The 20,825-nt window shown below is 35.4% G+C and overlaps 1 pseudogene; it reads right to left on the bottom strand.

Annotated features, from left to right (window-relative positions):
• Window positions 1–10,183: 10,183 nt before the first annotated feature.
• Window positions 10,184–10,283, bottom strand: LOC127109132 (uncharacterized; annotated as a pseudogene).
• Between the last annotated feature and the right edge of the window lie 10,542 nt (window positions 10,284–20,825).

The raw sequence follows: 20,825 nt of genomic DNA, 5'->3' as shown, positions 1-20,825 counted from the left end.
TTTATTGTATTATTGTATCTCTCTGGTGGCCTTTATTTGTGCGGTCTATCAATATCACTTCTTTCGAGGTAACTACCAAAGTCTTTTTCTCTTATATATTTATTTCCCCTTTACCATGGTTTCTTGGGGAGATGTTTGTGGAGGATTTGAAGGAATGAGTTACAGCTAAAGATGGAAGGATAAATGGTAGCCTCGATCTCATGGAGGTTGCTAGGAGTTTTGGTTTTCTCGATTTACCTCTAAAAAATCCAACAACTATGGATGACTTCAAGCATGAACGCAAAGCCCATACCTAAATTACAGTGCATTGTCGTGCTTTCGGTTGTGATCCCATAGATAGCGAAGTAATTTGGTGGTTAGAATCTCAATCTTGTGTTTATACTTACTATCTTTCTTTTTTGTGTGTTAGTAGTAATCCTTCAATGAACTGTCACGCTCGTCCTAAAACCTAAAACGTGAAGAATGACAGTTTGACTATGTGGGTAGATTAGGAAATGTTGGATGTTGTGTCCATATTTATATGTGAGGATGGTTTGGATCATGCTTTCACCGAGGTGGTTTCTCCCTCAAGCTGGGTGTGCTTCTTTCACAAGCAGATAAGAGGGTATGCATAAAGTTTGAAGGGTGTGTTATCCCTTTTCATGAATGCTTGTTTTTTTTAACATGCCACCATTTTCCTTTCAATGACTTTAAGGTGAGCGTTAACCATTTGAGAGTTTCCCCTTCATAATTACTGAAGGGAAATTGTGATGTACAACGTATCGGGAAATAAAAAACAATTCGCTTACCTGATCCTTACGAAAATAGAATATTTACCTCTTGTGGTGATTAATAGTTGATGTAGAATTCGAAGAACGGTCACGAGCATTAAACGAATAAAGTGCCTTCAATATCAGTGATAATTACTACGAATGAAGACTCTGATATATATATATATATATATATATATATATATATATATATATATATATATATATATATATATATATAGAGAGAGAGAGAGAGAGAGAGAGAGAGAGAGAGAGAGAGACAGAGAGAGGGGTTAGAGTTTCACACATTGAATTTAGTTAAACATCAAATACTTCAACACAAAGGTTCTATTTATAGAACCACTTGGGTGGAATGAAAGTTGAACAAGCCCACTAAGCACAATGTGCCTTATAGTGTAATGCATTTCATTTAAGTACATGGTATCTTATGGCATTTCATATTTTATTTAATTACATCGTACCTTATAATGTTCCTTATTTCACTTAAATACACCTTATATGATGTTTCATATTTCACTTAAGTACATTGTATCTTACGCTGTACCGTATCTCTCTAATAAGCTTTTTTTTCTCCCCTTAATTTATCGTTATGTGTGTGACCTTGTATTTTCTCGTGACTTTGATAATTATACCAAATCATACATTTATTATAATAAACAGTGAATGATATCTATCAACATATAACTTCTACCCAATTCAAGAAAAAGTCATGTGATCTGACAAAATATTTTCGTGATAAAGTTTATGAGTATAATTATCTTTTTCTCTCAGGTCTACATTGAACACACAATATAGACTGTGTCACCATTGTCTAGTTCAATATTGGAGCCTTGGACATTTATCCTCTTACGCAGGATAGACGAATTTCATCTAGGTCACTCATGTCCTTCGACATGATTTATGTAGTACCCATCTACCATCTTTATGGCCATACTAGACAATGTTTGATCAGAACTAAAGTACTTGATTCCATATCTAGGGTCCATCATGGTTTCAGTTCGAGGAGTGTTATGCACCACTATCACCTTGAGAATAACTTATTACACTTGCATAACATTTTATGTAATGTTCTCATGGTGGATCAATCCAGTATAATATTACTCATAATATTTATACATATGTGAAGATTTGATAACTATTTATCCATGACCCCTGAGATATGATCATCATTATATCCACATAATATTCTCAATGTGTTATTGTTATCTCACTTCATAATAAATCTAGACTACAAATACTTTAAGAATATTTTCCCTATGTTTAATGGGGTATCACTATTAAGTCACACATAATGTTTTATCAAACGGACTAGCTATTCTAGGAACTTTATTACTTTGGAATAACAAACAAACATAATAAATAAATGTCTTGTTATTATTAATATATAATTTGATACAAGTACCAGGTTTTAATAAAACTCTTGGCCACTAGAGATTACACCAACAATCTCCCACTAGTACTATAGCCAATCAGACATACATATAATATTCATAAATCTAGTATGACCATCATCTTTCTGATGCACAAAAGGTTTTATCAGTGAGTTAGTGACATTTTTAAGTGTCGGTATTATGCATATCTTTACATCTCCTATATCTGTTATCTCTCAAATGAGTTGATATCTCTTAAGTATGTGCTTGAATCGTTTGTGATATCTAAGCTCCTTAGCTTGTGCAATGGCGCCATTATTACCACAATATAAATCAATGGGATCCATAATATTAGGGACTATGCTAAGTTCATTGATGAAGTTCTTGATCTAAAAAACTTTCTCTATTGCATTTGATGCACCAATATAATCAGCCTCGATTGTAGAATCAACATATGTATCCTACTTTGAACTTTTCTAACTCACATCACCACCATTTAAGAAAAACAATTTACTAGATTATGATGTAAAATTATCTTTATTTATCTTGATATTAGCATCAATGTATCCAATTATAACAAGCTCCTTCTGACCTCCATATACTAAAAATGAGTCCTTATTACTTCTCAAGTCCCTAAGAATATTCTTGACAAAAATCCAATGAATATCATCGGGATCAGGCTAGTACCTACCCGTTGCACTTAAAGCATATGAATCATCTGGGCGAGTACATAAAATAGCATACATGATTAATCCTATTGCAGATGCGTATGAGATCTTATTCACGTGATCATTTCTTATCTTAGTTGAAAGGCATTCTATTTTTTATAGACATGAGCCATTTTACATAGGTATGAATCATTTCTTGGAATCATGCATATTAAAGCGTCTAACCCTTTTTCTATGTATGTACTCTAACTTTGGCCAAGAAATTTTGTGATCTATCTTTGTATATCTTGATTCCTAATATATAGAGTGCTTAACCTAGGTCTTTCATAGAAAGGCATTTCCCTAGAAAAGTTTTCATATGTTACAAGGTATGGACATCTTTTCTAATTAGTTATATGTCATCTACATACAATATTAGAAATACGGTCATGTTCCCACTAAGCTTCTTTTAGACACAAGGTCCATCTTTGTTTTAATGAATTCATACTTTTTATTGTTTCATCAAAACAAAGATTCCAACATCTGGAAGCTTGCTTCAATCCATATATTGGTCATTATAACTTGCATATTTTTTTAGCTTCTTCTGGTATGTGAAATCCTTTAAGTCGTGTCATGTACACATCCTCAAGGAGATTCCCATTAAAGAAAGCGGTCATGACATTCATCTGTCATATTTCATAATCATGATATGCAATGATAACAAATAAAATCTAAACAGATTTGAGCATTGCAACTGGTGAAAAGGTTTCATCATAGTCAGTGTCATGAATTTTCTTATAGTCCTTAGCAAACAGTTATGCCTTATAGATATGTACCTTACCATCCATGTAAATCTTCTTATTGAATACCCACTTGCATCATATATGATTAACTTCTATATGAGGCTCTACCAAGGCCCAAACCTGGTTTGCGTACATGGAATTCATTTCAGATTTCATGGCCTTTAGGCACTTCTCACTCTCAGGACCAGTGATGTCCTTTTGGTAGGTCACGAGATCATCTTGATCCATGAGAAATAAAATACCTTTGTTAGTTATGAGATATCGATATCCCTCAGGTTGATGACATATCTTCTTTGACCTACATTGATCTTGTTCTACTTGAGCAGGTTGCTCTTCCATAATGTCTTGTGTTTCCTGCTCTAATTCCTCCATAGGTGTGTGTCAATACTTTATGATTCTTTAATTTCTTCAAGCTCTATTTCTTCCCACTTATTCCTTTGGAAATAAAGTCCTTTTTCCAAGAATACTCTAGTTTGAGCGACAAACATTTTTCCCTCAGAAGAATTGTATAAGTAATACCCTTTTGTTTCTATAGGATACCCCACAAAGAAGTATTTATCATATTTCAGCTCAAGCTTAAATGAAATTTGTCATTTCTTATAAACATTTCAATCTCAAATCTTCTTGTAATACATATGTGGTATCTTGCCACTTCATATCTCATATGGTGCCTTCTAAACCTTTTTGGACGGTACATGGTTAATTGTGTAAGTTTTTGCCAATAAAGAATGTCCCCAAAAGTAGTTTGGAAGATCAGAGTGACTCATCATGGATCAGACCATGTGTAACAAGGTTTGGTTTCTTCTCTCAAATACAACATTCCATTGTGGTTTTCCAAGAGGAGTAAGTTGGGATAGAATCTCACACTCTTTTAGATGGCCATCAAATTCTAAGCTTAAATATTCACCATATCGATTTGATCAAAAGGTTTTAATATTCTCTACTAGGTTGTTTTGTACTTCATTTTTAAATTCTTTGAACTTTTCAAAGGATTCAAATTTGTGTTTCATAAGATACACATAACCATATCTATTGTAACCATCATTAAATATGATGAAGTATTGAAAACCTTCTATGGCTGGTGTGTTCACTGGTTCACATATATCAGTATGTATTAGGGCCACTAAATCACTAGCCCTTTCACATTTTCCTGTGAATGGAGAATTTGTCATGTTTCCAAGTAAACAATACTTTTATGTCTCTTATGAATCATAATCAAAAGATTCCAAGAATCCATCTTTATGGAGTTTAGGAATGTGTTTCTCATTTATGTGGCCTAAGCGACATTGTTAAAGGTATGTCAGATTTAACTTGTTAGGTTTCATGCTCTTAGTATTAATATTATAAATTGGTATTTCAAGATCAATGATGTGTAATCTATTATTCATTTATATAGGAACATATAATATATCATTTAAACAAATAGAGAAGTTTTTTTTATCATAAATGAAAAACCAAACCTATTCAAACAACAAACATAAATAATATTCCTGTTAATTTCAAGTACATAATAACAATTCTCTAACTGAGTTAATAAACAACTAAGTAAAGTTAATACATAAGTTTCTACGATCAAAGCAACGACTTTTGCTCTATTTCCAACTCGTAGATCAACTTCACCTTTTGCCGATTCTCTACTCTTTTTAGCCCCTTCACATTAGTAAAAAATGTGGGAACCACATCCAGTATCCAATATTCATTATACAAAAGTAGATAAATTTATTTCTATAATAAAAATACCTAAACTTGAAGTCTTCATTCTATTCTTTTTTACCTTTCGGGTATTTCTGGCAGTTTCTCTTCCAATGTCCAGTCCTACCATAGTAGAAGCAAGTGTCATTCTTAGTTATATTTTTGCTAGGAATCAAAGCACGAGCAGTAGGTTTGAGCATGCAAACTTCCTTGCATTTCCTCTTACTACGATGCTTGTTGGGCCTAATGTTCTGCTTCTTTCTATTATTGACCATGAGATTGGTCTTCCTTTTTTATTTCATATTCTGCTTATCACTTCTCAACTTGCCAAGCATCTCTGGTAGAGTTTTGTCCATATTATTCATATTAAAATTAAGGGTAAACTAAGTGAAGCTCTCTGACAATGATTGAAGTATCAAATCAACCACAAGCTCTTTTCCTAGAAAAAAACCAAAATTTCAAGGTCCTTCACATACCTAATCATCTTGAGTACCTAGGAACCTACAAGGACCCCTTTGGCTAGATTTCCTTGAAAAAAGACTTTGGAAACTTCATACTGTCATGCCTAGTATGCTTTTGATATATTATTTTCATGTGTCGATTATACCCAAAGTTGTCATGTTTTCATGTTGTTTTTGCAATTCATAGTTCATGGTAGCTAGCATGAAGCGGGAAGTTACTAAGGCATCATCAACATGCTTATTATAAGCATCTCTTTTAGCATTAGGAGCGGAACTTGGAGGCTCCTCTTCAAGAACAAATGTCTCTAAGACATATAACTTTTTCTCATGTTTGAGGAGAATCCTCAAGTTTCGGTGTCAATCCATAAATTTGTTCCAAAAATTTTCCCCTTGTCAATGATTGATTGCAAGAATGATGTCAGACGTGTTTAGGGTAATATAGAATTCAAAAAAAAGTTCAAATAAAAGTATCATTAAAAACATATTTGGTTAGGTATTTAATTTAGTATGTTGGCTGATTCATTTAGTGATAGGTCATGTTTTGGGCCTGTTATAGATCTGTTAGATTTCAGTAGTTATAAACATATATCTCTATCACTTTTATTATTAGAACATGAGGAGTACAAGATAAGGGGAAAAGGTTGTAATCCTCGTTATAGAAGAAATGGTTAAAAAAACTCTTTGGAGTTATTGGAATTTGGAAAATATTTGGAGGTATCTAAAAGGATTGGGAAACACTTCTAAACACTTTGGACTTGTGTGGTTCATATATAGAGAGAGTTGAAGAGATTGAAAAACACTTGGGAATAGAAAATAAGGTTTATTTTAGGAAACTTGAAATACTATTTTGTTGTAATTGTTTTGTAATCTCTTGTTACAATTCTTAGAAGTATAGTGATTCAAAGAGTTTCTCTCTCCCAAGAGTTGATCGGCTTTATCGAATTGGATAAACAAATTCCTTGTGTACTCATCTTTTATCTTTCTCTTGCTTGTTGTGGATTTGTTTACACTGTTTGTCAGATTACTTTATTCCTTGAGGCAATTTATTTGGGTTGTTATTGTTGTTTCTCTCCCACACATCATTATTCTTCTTTTTTTGATATTATCAAATTTCACTATGAGAAATCCTTAGTGTGATTGAATCTTTTAATTTTACAACAGTTTTGAATAACTAGAGTTACCATTGGAAAAATAAAATCTAAACCTAAAGATGAGATTATCATAGCTTTTAGTATCTTCATAACGAATGCGTGGAAAGCAAAGAGTTCCAATCACATCAAGAAGGGTATATATTTTTATACCCTAGAGGAAAACAAACAATTTAGTTCCTACAAGATGGTGGCCTATGATCATGTTGTATTTAATGTCAATTTTGGATAACATGATCATATTATAAAGATTCGAGATATTCCATTGTCGAGTCTTATGAATCTCCATTTAATCCATCCACATTAAATAATCATTCATTGAATGTGGGTAGGCTCTAAAATAACTTGGATTTTCATTTATAGATGGTCTAATCACGTGAGATTGGTAATAGATAAAGATCATCAAGGTGAGGGCAAGGTTCAAGAAAGATTATCTCTCTAGATAAATTAGAAGTAGAAGGATGGACGGTAAGATGATCTTGGATAAGAAAGAAAGACATGACATACCTTGTTGGATAGAGATATTTGAAAGCATAAACCTCAATCGAAGTAGAAATAAGAGAATGCAATGAGGAAGAATGCAATAAATAAACTAGTTGGCAAAAACTCAGATCAACTAAGGCTATTTATAGAAGAGGTTAACATATAATAAGGCTAACTAAGCGTTGTAGTTAGTTGAATAAAAGCTAGACTACCATTTAGGTAATTGATATGACAAGCTCAGTGAGTTTTTACTCATTCGTGAGCCAGAAACGAGTTTTACAACAAATTTTTTATTTTCAACGTAATCATTACACAACTCACACAATAATTGATATTTGTGTTGCATGAGTTCTCAAATCAGGTTAATAAATAATGCATCACATGGGGCATTGATAACACGAAATTATATCACATTTTAGGACTTAATTCCATTAAATTCTATGACTATTTATTTCGGTTTACTGCATTTTATGAGATATTACGTGGTATTTTCTTCCTATTTGTCTCAGGTAGTCTATTTTGAAGAACAAGTGAAAATGGAAGAAAAGGAGGTGCAAAAAGGAGAGAAAAAGAACCAAATGCCAAAGCCCAGCCCAAAGCGCAAAACACAAAGGCACTACCTGTGACGGACGTCACAAGGGGCGTGACGAGCGTCGCGCAAAGCAGCCTTGTGACGGACGTCACACATGGTGTGACGAGCGTCACACCATTCCACTACTTTTTTGACGCAAGTAACGCCCTCAGAAGACTTGAAGAGACGTTGAGGAGTTTGTGTCCTATATCCACGCCGTGCATTTAGCCACGTTGAAGACCTTGGGAAACGAAAAGCAGTTGCCAGCACCAATATAAATAGCTACTTCAAAAACCTAAAAGGGTTCCTCGGTTTTTCCACGCTCATACTGCCGAAGCTCTTCCAATTTTCTTTCTTTTTACGCTTTTGCTTATTTTTTCTTTTCCAGCAACTTAACATTGTTTATTTATTTATTTCTTTTGCAAGTTCTACATTCTTTTTCCCTTGCAATTTACCTTTCCCTTTTTAGCATTTAGATATTTTTCGCATAATAGTTTCTACACCGGAAACTATTGTGCAACTTTTTATCGGATCTAACCTTACGTTAGATTCTAGTTTTATTTCCTTGGTTTAATTTATTGTTTAATTGAAGAATCGAAGAACAAATCCTACCGGCTTGTGGTGGAGTGTTCAAGACTATTGTATTACGCATTCAGGTTCTTTAATCATTATTTAATGTTTTGTTTTATTATTTATCTATATTATCTGCCTGGAATGAGTCTGTTTATGCATGATATGTATTCTTGTTTATTTAGCATGTCTGGCTAATTCGCCTAGATATCGGTATGTAAAGTAAGCAGAATAAGGGATCAAGACTGAGTCGGTCTATTTAAACTTAAAATTGAAATCAATCTTTTTACGGTCTCAACTTACAGGTTTAATAACAAGATTTTTTTTACAAAAGTAAAGGACATAAAGAAGTTAAAATCAATAGAGCGAGAGTTTGAGGTTTTAACTGGACAGTGTAAGTTAGGCATTAATTCTAGATCAGGGCGAGAGCAAGTTTTAGAGTTAATTAAATTCTGACCTTTTCCAAAAAGTATTTTTAAAGATTGAATGTGAGGACGAGAGTTAAGCATTTGGATTTAATTATATAACCTAAGTCAACAGAGCGAGAGTTTGAGATAAGGGTGTTTAAAACGGCCAGTGTTTTCTTAAAAAGAGTTTCTGCAACTTTATTGCTTTCAAAATATGGTTTTTGATTTAATTATAAGTGACAGCTACATTAATATAAAATCATGGTCTATTCAACAGAGCGAGAGTTTGAGATAAAACCTTTAACCAGTAAAGTTAACTGAAACGATTTATTTTAAAACCAAGAAACCGACAAAGACTTGATTCCCTAGTTTTGACGAACTACATACCGATATCCGTTTTATTAATATTTAATCTAGATCTTAGTTTAGCCTTTAGTTTTTCCCCAAACAATCAAACATTTTTCACCTTAGCTTTACGAAGTAACCTTAGATAACGGTATACCGATTCATAAGTCCCTGTGGGATCGATATCTTTTAAAACTACGCGATAGAACTGTGCACTTGCAGTTTGTATCCCATTCTCGACTCACACAGTCGAGCGATCAAGTTTTTGGCGCCGTTGCCGGGGACTTTTATTTAATCGATATCGTAACTCTTCCGTTACGCTGTAGAGACTAAGGTTTCTCTTTCTTCTATTTCTTTCTTTCGTTGATTTGTATGCCACGCACTCGCTCACAAGGCGAACCACTTTATTTACGAATCAACGACATCGAACTATATCTCCGAGTCTTACGACGAATTCGGGAATACCGTGCTGAAAACAATCTCCCTCCTATCGAATTTCCTGATCTCAAAGATCTTCTTCTTTCACCCGAGATGGCAGAACCAGCTCGTGCTCTTAGAGATTATGCCGCTCCATCGCAAGATGAGCCGCATTCAAGTATTGCTCCGCCCGCAATCGAAGCAAACAACTTCGAACTCAAACCTTCGCTGTTGCAGGCTGTGCAACAGAACCAATTCTCTGGAAATCTTACCGAAGATCCAAACCTTCATTTATCCGTATTTGTCCAATACGCCGATACTGTTAAAGCTAATGGTGTCACTTCAGAGGCAATTCGACTTCGTCTTTTTCCTTTCTCATTAAGAGATAGCGCTAGAAGATGGCTTCAATCTCTCCCTTCCAACTCAGTCACCACCTGGAACGAGTTGAAGAAAGTTTTTCTTGCCCGATATTTTCCGCCAAGCAAAACAGCTATGTTAAGAGCCCAGATAAACGGATTTAAACAGAAAGACAACGAGTCTCTTTTCGAAGCATGGGAAAGATACAAAGACATGATGAGACTTTGCCCACACCATGGTTTGGAAGACTGGTTAGTAATTCATACATTTTATAATGGTCTCTTATACAACACAAGGTTAACAATAGACGCCGCTGCAGGTGGTGCACTAATGAACAAACCTTATGCTGATGCCTACCAGCTTATCGAGAGCATGGCCCAAAACCACTATCAGTGGGGAACCGAACGAACAACGGTGGAAAAACCTCAAACGAAAACTGGCATGTACGAGATAAGTAACCTTGATCACGTTAATGCAAAAGTGGATGCTTTGGTCCAGAAAATTGAAAGTTTAAACGTATCTCCTCCAGCCGCCGTGGTTGCTATAACTCAGAATTGCGAGGTCTGTGGAATCCAAGGTCATACTCCTACGGACTGTCAACTTTTGACTGGAATCCAAGCAGAGCAAGTGAACTATGCTCAAGGAAGCCCCTATTCGAACACCTATAACCCAAATTGGAAGAACCATCCAAACTTTTCATATAAGAGTAATAATGCTTTGTACGCACCTGGACAGTCTCCAAATCAAGCCCCATCTATACCTCCGGGATATCAGAAACCGAATCCATCCATGCCTAACAATAATACCCCTAGAAAATCCAACTTGGAAATCATGATGGAAAACTTTATAGCTTCCCAAAAACAAACCAATAAAGATTTCTTAAACCAGAACATACACGCTGGCGAACAACTTAAACAACTAGCAAGCAAAGTAGATGCCTTGGCTACCCATAACAAAATGCTGGAAACACAAATATCTTAAGTAGCTCAACAACAAGCACCTACTGCTGCCCCAACTGGTACATTCCCTGGACAGCCCCAACCTAATCCGAGAAGCCAAGCTCATGCAATTATATTAAGAAGTGGAACGGAAGTGGAAGGACCGTTTGACCCAAGGATAGAAAACCAAAACCCTAAGAAATCAACTGAGGAAAGTGAACCTAAGGAAAAGGAAGAGAGAAATAAGGAAACCCTAGAAAAGAAGGAACCTTATGTACCTCCACCACCTTACAAACCACCTATCCCTTACCCTCAAAGGCTTGTTAAAACCAAAGATGCGGGCCAATTTAGAAAATTTGTTGATCTCCTTAAACGATTAAACATTACAATTCCGTTTACCGAAGCTATTACGCAGATGCCCTCATATGCTAAATTCTTAAAAGAAATTCTTTCTAATAAGAGGAAACTTGAGGATAGCGAAACCGTTACACTCCCTGCCGAATGTAGCGCTATAATCCAAAACATGCCCCCTAAACTCAAGGATCCAGGTAGTTTCTCTATACCCTGTCACATAGGAAAATTTGTCATCGACAAAGCCTTATGCGATTTAGGAGCCGGAATTAGCGTTATGCCTTTATCCATATGTAAGAAACTGGAAATGGGAGAATTAAGACCAACCAAAATGTCTGTGCAACTAGCAGATCGTTCCATCAAATATCCTGTAGGAATCCTTGAAAACGTTCCCGTACGCATAGGTCAGTTTTACATTCCCACTGACTTTACAATTATGGACATTAGAGAAGATGATACTACACCTATTATACTAGGAAGACCGTTCTTAGCAACTGCCGGTGCAATCATAGACGTAAAACGAGGACGACTCACCTTCGAAGTAGGTGAAGAGAAAATTGAATTCATTCTTTCCCAATTCTTGAAAGCACCCGCAATAGAAGATACATGTTACTTCATGGATATCATCGATGAATGCATAAAAGAAGCAGAGTTAGGAGAAGACAAATCATCAGACTATCTTTTAGAAGACAAATCTAACCAATGTTTAGCAATAACACCGGACTCTACGCAATGTCTTAACAAACCAACCCCTGACCTGAAAACACTTCCCAAAAATCTGAGATATGAATTCCTAGACTTAGAACTTGAACGACCTGTGATAGTTAATGCAGATCTAGGAAGACTCGAAACAGAAAAACTCCTACATATCTTAAGGAAGTACCCCACCGCACTAGGATACCACATCACCGATCTTAAAGGAATAAGCCCTTCTATTTGTATGCACCGCATCATGTTAGAAGAAGACTGTAAAACCTCTAGGGAACACCAGAGAAGACTAAATCCGATCCTAAGTGAGGTAGTAAAAAAAGAAATAACCAAGTTATTGGAAGCAGGTATTATATATCCTATATCTGATAGCAAATGGGTTAGTCCTGTACACGTTGTACCAAAGAAAGGAGGCATAACCGTTATTGAAAACGAAAAAGGAGAAACTATAACTAAACAAATCGAATCGGGATGGAGAATGTGCATTGATTATAGGAAACTAAACAAAGCAACCCGAAAGGATCATTTCCCTTTACCATTCATTGACCAAATGTTAGAACGATTAGCAAAACATTCACATTTCTGTTATCTAGACGGTTATTCAGGCTTCTTTCAAATACCAATTCACCCTGATGACCAAGAAAAGACAACGTTCACGTGCCCTTTTGGTACCTTCGCTTATAGACGAATGCCGTTTGGTCTGTGTAATGCCCCTGCAACCTTTCAAAGATGCATGGTGGCAATATTCGCCGACTTTCTCGAAAACATCATGGAAGTATTTATGGATGACTTTTCTGTATACGGACAAAGTTTCGAAGAATGCCTTGAAAACCTAGAAAGAGTCCTTGAGCGATGTGTGAAAGTAAACTTAGTACTTAACTGGGAAAAGTGCCACTTTATGGTACAAGAAGGAATTGTTTTAGGACACATCATCTCGAACAGAGGAATTGAAGTAGACAAAGCCAAAATAGAGGTAATCGAAAATCTTCAACCCCCAAGAACCGTGAGGGAAGTACGAAGCTTTTTAGGACACGCCAGTTTTTACCGACGATTCATCAAAGACTTCTCTAAGATAACTAAACCTCTAACCGGACTATTAATGAAAGATGCTGAATTCATATTCGACGATAACTGTTTAAAAGCATTTCAAAAGCTTAAGCAAGCATTGATCTCAGCACCCATAATGCAGACACCAGACTGGAATGAACCATTCGAAATAATGTGTGATGCCAGTGATTATGTTGTAGGTGCTGTTTTAGGACAAAGAAAGGATAAAAAGCTCCACGTTATATATTACGCAAGCAGAACCCTGCATGAAGCGCAAATGAATTACGCCACTACCGAGAAAGAACTCCTAGCAGTGGTATTTGCGCTAGATAAATTTCGTTCTTACTTGGTAGGAGCCAAAATAATAGTCTACACTGATCACGCTGCTATCAGGTACCTTTTAACAAAAAAGGACGCTAAACCTAGACTCCTAAGATGGATCTTGCTGCTACAAGAATTCGACTTAGAAATCAAGGACAAGAAAGGAACTGAAAACGTAGTAGCAGACCACCTCTCTAGACTTGAGAACCTTGAACCGGAAAGAACATCAATTAATGATGATTTCTCGTACGACAAACTTATAGCTACTTTGGAAGAGAACAACTCCGACATGCGAGTAGAAACCACCTTAGCTATATCCGTCACACCATGGTACACTGATCTAGTCAATTATTTAGCTGCAGGAATAGTTCCACCTACTTTATCTTACCAGCAGAAGAAAAGATTCTTCTACGACATAAAACACTATTACTGGGATGATCCCTTACTTTTCAAAAGAGGCCCCGATGGTATTTTCCGTCGATGTATACCCGAAGAAGAGGTAGAAAATATAATCCAACACTGCCACTCCGCTCCTTATGGTGGACACACAAGTACATCCAAGACCTGCTCTAAAATCCTACAAGCTGGCTTTTGTTGGCCAACTATATGGAAGGACGTACATGCGGCTATTAAGGAGTGTGACAGATGTCAACGCACGGGAAACATATCTAGACGTGACGAGATGCCACAAAAAGGTATTTTGGAAGTAGAGATTTTTGACGTGTGGGGGATAGACTTCATGGGACCTTTCCCATCCTCTTTCGGTAACAAATACATACTCGTGGCAGTTGACTACGTATCTAAATGGATCGAAGCTATAGCTTCCCCAACAAACGACACCCGAGTAGTAACTAGACTCTTTAAGAATATAATATTCCCGAGATTTGGCATCCCAAGAATAGTAGTCAGTGATGGTGGATCGCACTTTATATCCAAAGTACTCGAAAAATTATTACTTAAGTATGGAGTGAGACATAGGATAGCAACACCTTACCACCCTCAAACCAGCGGACAAGTGGAAGTATCTAACAGAGAAATCAAGCAAATACTAGAAAAAACGGTCGCCACTTCAAGGAAAGATTGGTCATTAAAATTACCAGAAGCTTTGTGGGCATACCGAACTGCTTATAAAACCCCCATAGGGACGACCCCATTTAAGCTCATTTATAGAAAATCCTGTCACCTCCCGGTAGAATTAGAACATAAAGCCTATTGGGCTATTAGAAATCTAAATTTGAATTATAAAGCCGCCGGTGAAAAGAGAATCCTTGACATAAACGAATTAGAGGAACTCAGAAGAGACGCCTATGAAAGTGCCAGAATCTATAAAGAAAGAACAAAACAATGGCATGACAAGCGTATATCAAGGAAAATCTTCAAGCACGGCGACGCAGTACTTTTATTTAACTCTAGACTAAAGTTATTCCCGGGAAAACTACGATCCAGATGGTCAGGGCCTTTTCATATCACTAAAATCTTTCCCAGTGGAGCGGTAGAAATAAAAGGAAAATCTACAGAACCGTTCACCGTAAACGGGCAACGTCTGAAACACTATCACTATGCGGAAACCAACGAGGATTCGCAAATCCTACACTTAGACGAAACGCCCCCAGGACCTATAGATTATATTTAACAGTTTCTTTGTCGAGCTTGCGACATTTAAACAAAGCGCTTAGTGGGAGACAACCCACAAATTAATTTGTTATTTTATTATTCTATTATTATCATTTCCCTATTTCTTTCTTAATTATTCTTTTAATTTCTGTTTAGTATTCATTCTTGATTTATTCAAAAAGAGAAAAAAAAATAATAATATATATATAATAATAATTTTTTTCTTCTTTCGGCATTTGGCCAAATCCTGACTAAAACTCATGTTTTCTTTTCTCTAGCTAACACTAACCAGATGGGACATTTTGATCGTATGGGTATCAAGTTCAGAGGAATGGCTCAGAAACAAAAGTTTGAAGAATTAGCCACTAGAGAGATGCTACCTAGTTTATATGCTGATGATTGGGCTATGACTGCCCTTGGACTGAGACAGAGTGTCCTGTATTTGCTGAATCAGATAGGATGGGAGACCTCCCCTATCCTGAGACATTTCACCACCTACCGGAGACTCACACTAGAATTCCTTAGCTCATTAATCTATCTACCCAACCATGGAAAAGGAATTAGCAGAGGTTTTATCCAGTTCAGAATGTTCAACATGGAGTACCAATTTAATATTAGAGACTTCACCATTTCTCAAGTATGTTATTTTCCCTTTCATTGTTATTTCCCTTTATTATTAAAAAAAAAAAAAAAAAAAATTTAAGTTAAGTCCCGAGTGTGAAAATTTCTATTATCTATTCCCTCAAAAATTTTCATTAGCCATAACAAAAATTTAACACACCCAATAAGTATAAAGGTCGCTTACTTTATAAAACTTGAGTGAAATCAAGACAAAAAAAATCATTACCATAACAACGCTCTGAGAACCTCAACATGTTAGATCAGGATAAGTACCTATTATACCGATTCCTCGAACTTTTAGTTTTATAATAACCCCGAGTAGTTTATACGAGAAGTCAACACCATCTTAATAGCAAACTACGTGGAGAGCCGATGAATATAAGTGAATGATCCCCAAAGTAACATAAAATATATGAATACATCAGGAAATGCACTGATTAAATTAGGTGATCCTTACCAGATCATTTAATCTAAAGGTTGCAGATCATGCAAAAACACAATATGAAAGATCCATTATGAGTTGGTTCAGTAGGTATCTGGTACTGAACTCGGTAGGGCGGACTACGGTTCGATCCCCCACAATTTGCAATGGACTGAATAACGAAGTTATCCGACTTATGTACCAGAACTTCTAGCTAAAAGCGGATCATAATCACTAACCGGTTACTCCACTATGTGCGCGAAAAGGTAAAGGGCTTAATGTGATTTCGCTAGAATGAAAGCGGGTGAAATAAAAGTAAAGGAACTAGGATAGCTATAATGGCATTACTTGAACTGATTTGCATAAGGTAGGGTTATCTAAGTTGTAACGGTAGTTGTTGATGTCAAGAGTAAACTCAAGTTGCTTCTAAACAAAATCCACTTGCAACCTATTACGAATTGATGTGTGTTTTGAAACTTCGCCTGGCTAAATTTTTGAAAACGATTTCTATGCTGAATTTTGCTTGAGGACAAGCAAAGATCTAAGTATGGGGGAGTTTGATAACACGAAATTATATCACATTTTAGGACTTAATTCCATTAAATTCTATGACTATTTATTTCGGTTTACTGCATTTTATGAGATATTACGTGGTATTTTCTTCCTATTTGTCTCAGGTAGTCTATTTTGAAGAACAAGTGAAAATGGAAGAAAAGGAGGTGCAAAAAGGAGAGAAAAAGAACCAAATGCCAAAGCCCAGCCCAAAGCGCAAAACACAAAGGCACTACCTGTGACGGACGTCACAAGGGGCGTGACGAGCGTCACGCAAAGCAGCCTTGTGACGGACGTCACACATGGTGTGACGAGCGTCACACCATTCCACTACTTTTTTGGCGCAAGTAACGCCCTCAGAAGACTTGAAGAGACGTTGAGGAGTTTGTGTCCTATATCCACGCCGTGCATTTAGCCACGTTGAAGACCTTGGGAAACGAAAAGCAGTTGCCAGCACCAATATAAATAGCTACTTCAAAAACCTAAAAGGGTTCCTCGGTTTTTCCACGCTCATACTGCCGAAGCTCTTCCAATTTTCTTTCTTTTTACGCTTTTGCTTATTTTTTCTTTTCCAGCAACTTAACATTGTTTATTTATTTATTTCTTTTGCAAGTTCTACATTCTTTTTCCCTTGCAATTTACCTTTCCCTTTTTAGCATTTAGATATTTTTCGCATAATAGTTTCTACACCGGAAACTATTGTGCAACTTTTTATCGGATCTAACCTTACGTTAGATTCTAGTTTTATTTCCTTGGTTTAATTTATTGTTTAATTGAAGAATCGAAGAACAAATCCTACCGGCTTGTGGTGGAGTGTTCAAGACTATTGTATTACGCATTCAGGTTCTTTAATCATTATTTAATGTTTTGTTTTATTATTTATCTATATTATCTGCCTGGAATGAGTCTGTTTATGCATGATATGTATTCTTGTTTATTTAGCATGTCTGGCTAATTCGCCTAGATATCGGTATGTAAAGTAAGCAGAATAAGGGATCAAGACTGAGTCGGTCTATTTAAACTTAAAATTGAAATCAATCTTTTTACGGTCTCAACTTACAGGTTTAATAACAAGATTTTTTTTACAAAAGTAAAGGACATAAAGAAGTTAAAATCAATAGAGCGAGAGTTTGAGGTTTTAACTGGACAGTGTAAGTTAGGCATTAATTCTAGATCAGGGCGAGAGCAAGTTTTAGAGTTAATTAAATTCTGACCTTTTCCAAAAAGTATTTTTAAAGATTGAATGTGAGGACGAGAGTTAAGCATTTGGATTTAATTATATAACCTAAGTCAACAGAGCGAGAGTTTGAGATAAGGGTGTTTAAAACGGTCAGTGTTTTCTTAAAAAGAGTTTCTGCAACTTTATTGCTTTCAAAATATGGTTTTTGACTTAATTATAAGTGACAGCTACATTAATATAAAATCATGGTCTATTCAACAGAGCGAGAGTTTGAGATAAAACCTTTAACCAGTAAAGTTAACTGAAATGATTTATTTTAAAACCAAGAAACCGACAAAGACTTGATTCCCTAGTTTTGACGAACTACATACCGATATCCGTTTTATTAATATTTAATCTAGATCTTAGTTTAGCCTTTAGTTTTTCCCCAAACAATCAAACATTTTTCACCTTAGCTTTACGAAGTAACCTTAGATAACGGTATACCGATTCATAAGTCCCTGTGGGATCGATATCTTTTAAAACTACGCGATAGAACTGTGCACTTGCAGTTTGTATCCCATTCTCGACTCACACAGTCGAGCGATCAGGCATATGTTTACACTTAAAAATAATGTAAGTTGTAACATGAAAACGACGGATATGCTAATTTATTACAATGAGGTTAGTCGATGCTCGAGTATCTTCATGAAGGTTAATAAAACTAAAATCAATCAAATATAAATGAGATGAAACTTTCTCAAATTTATGGGAACTGACAAAAATTGTGGTGCAAAACTTGACAATTCAACTATATGAGAAAAGTGATAATGTCTGAGATAGAAAGAATGACACTTGGTTTCTATTTCTACTATGGCTAGGTATTAAACCAGGTCTTGATCCATGGCATTCATGAATGTTACCGCTACGCTGCTTTGTTAAACATGTATTTTGATTCTGTTCATATCCATATGATTTCATTTTTACTGATTATTATGTCTTATTATTTAATCTTTGAATTAAATTTGTGCATAAATTAAAATTGATTTATAATGTTATTATTTTGTTAAGCAATTGTATAAGAGATCTTATTTATTTATTTTTGTTCTCTCATATAATTGAGTTACTATGTCTAGTGATCGTTATAATTTTGATTAATTTGGATTAGCCACAACATCCTTAAATTAATTGAGATTATTTTTTTTAAAGTTTTGAGATCACATAAATTATTAGACATAAAATTATAATTAATTATACGTGGTATAATGAATTTTATCCTACAGGAATTTTTATTATATTTGTATGCATGATTAATTAGGATAAAATGTCAAAATATTTTCATAACTTGCCCACAGAAATTATGAATTGGTACATAATTTGATAGTTTTATCATAAAGTATTAATTTTGGATAGAAAAACAAAATTATATCATGCACGTAAAGTGTGAGGTTTGAAAAATCTAACGCAATTTTTTTTTAAATCTTATTACATTAAAATTTAGCCCACAGGTAATTTTTATGTTGCAAGATTTATTTTATGGTATATTTATATTGATAATACATACAATTTGGATAATATTCATGCCTCAAATTTTGACATCAATTTTGTTTATCTTTTTAGCTTCTCAACCTGCTAATTTTTCTGATATCCGATGTGATATTCCCGAGCTCAGAGGAGATAACTATAAGGTGTGGAAGGAAAGAATTCTCCTCCATTTAGGATAGATGGATATAGATTATGCTATTAGGAAAGACGAACCACCTGCAATTACAAATGAAAGTACTCCATCTGCAATCGCACTATATGAGCGGTGGGAGAGATCCAACCGGCTCCGTGTGATGTTCATTAAGACTAAGGTCATAGGTGGAATACGTGGTTCTGTTGATTAGCATGAGAATGTTTGTGATTTGCTGAAAGCCATTGACGACCAGTTCATCACTTCTGAAAAGGCTATGGCAAGCACATTAATTATGAAATTTTCCTTCTACCGACTCACCAGTGTGAAAGGTGTGCGTGACCACATAATGAAAATGTGTGACATTTCAGCTCAACTTAAGAAACTTGAGGTTGATATGTCTGACTCCTTCCTGGTGCACTATATTCTGAACTCTCTTCCGTCTGAGTATGGGCCTTTCAAGATCTCCTACAATACACATAAAGACAAATGGTCAATCAATGAATTAATGACCATGTGTGTTCAGGAAGAAGAAAGGCTTGTAATGGAACAGAGTGAGAGTGCATTGCTGACAAGCACTCGCGGAAAGAACAAAGCTTTCAAAACTGACAAGTCATAAGCCAATCAGAAAGGGAGATTCAAAATACCACCGCAAGGTGATATCAAGAAAGAAGCAAAGTGTTACTTATGTAAAAAGGGAGGACACATGAAGAAGGAATGCCCTGTATTCAAAGAATGGCTTGAGAAGAAAGGTAATTTATTCTCATTTGTTTGTTATGAATCTAATATGACCGATGTTAATATTAGCATCTGGTGGATTGATTCTGGATCAACAATCCATATATCAAATTCCTTACAGGGTATGCAAAACCTAAGGAAGCCAGTGGGAAGTGAGCGGACTGTCCTATCAGGAAGCAGGATGGGCTCACATGTGGGAGCTATTGGGACTTGCAATTTAATTTTGAATAATGGTTTCGTTTTGAAATTAGAAAGGACCTTTTATGTACCAAGTTTCTCACGAAACTTGATTTCAATTTCTAGACTTGTACCTTTTGGATATTCCTTTAATTTTGAAGACACCTTGTTTGAATCATTTTATAATTCGGAATATGTTGGGAATGGTATATTGTCTGATGGTCTTTATCATATTAATTTACAAATCGAATTCATTTATAGTTCAATGCATGTTCAAACTAGCACTAAGCGGTGTAATATTAATGAGAATTCTTATATGTTATGGCATCGGAGATTAGGACATATCTCCATCGAGAATTAAAAGGTTAGTAAAAGATGGGGTACTTAATACTCTAGATTTTGCTGACTTTGAAACTTGTGTTGACTGCATTAAGGGAAAGCAGACCAACATGTCTAAGAAAG

This window comes from Lathyrus oleraceus, chromosome 7 (genome assembly GCF_024323335.1).
Source record: "Lathyrus oleraceus cultivar Zhongwan6 chromosome 7, CAAS_Psat_ZW6_1.0, whole genome shotgun sequence".
NCBI classification, from domain to species: domain Eukaryota; kingdom Viridiplantae; phylum Streptophyta; class Magnoliopsida; order Fabales; family Fabaceae; genus Lathyrus; species Lathyrus oleraceus.
Note: the sequence above shows the minus strand (reverse complement) of the source record. Positions and strands in the feature narration are given on the sequence as shown.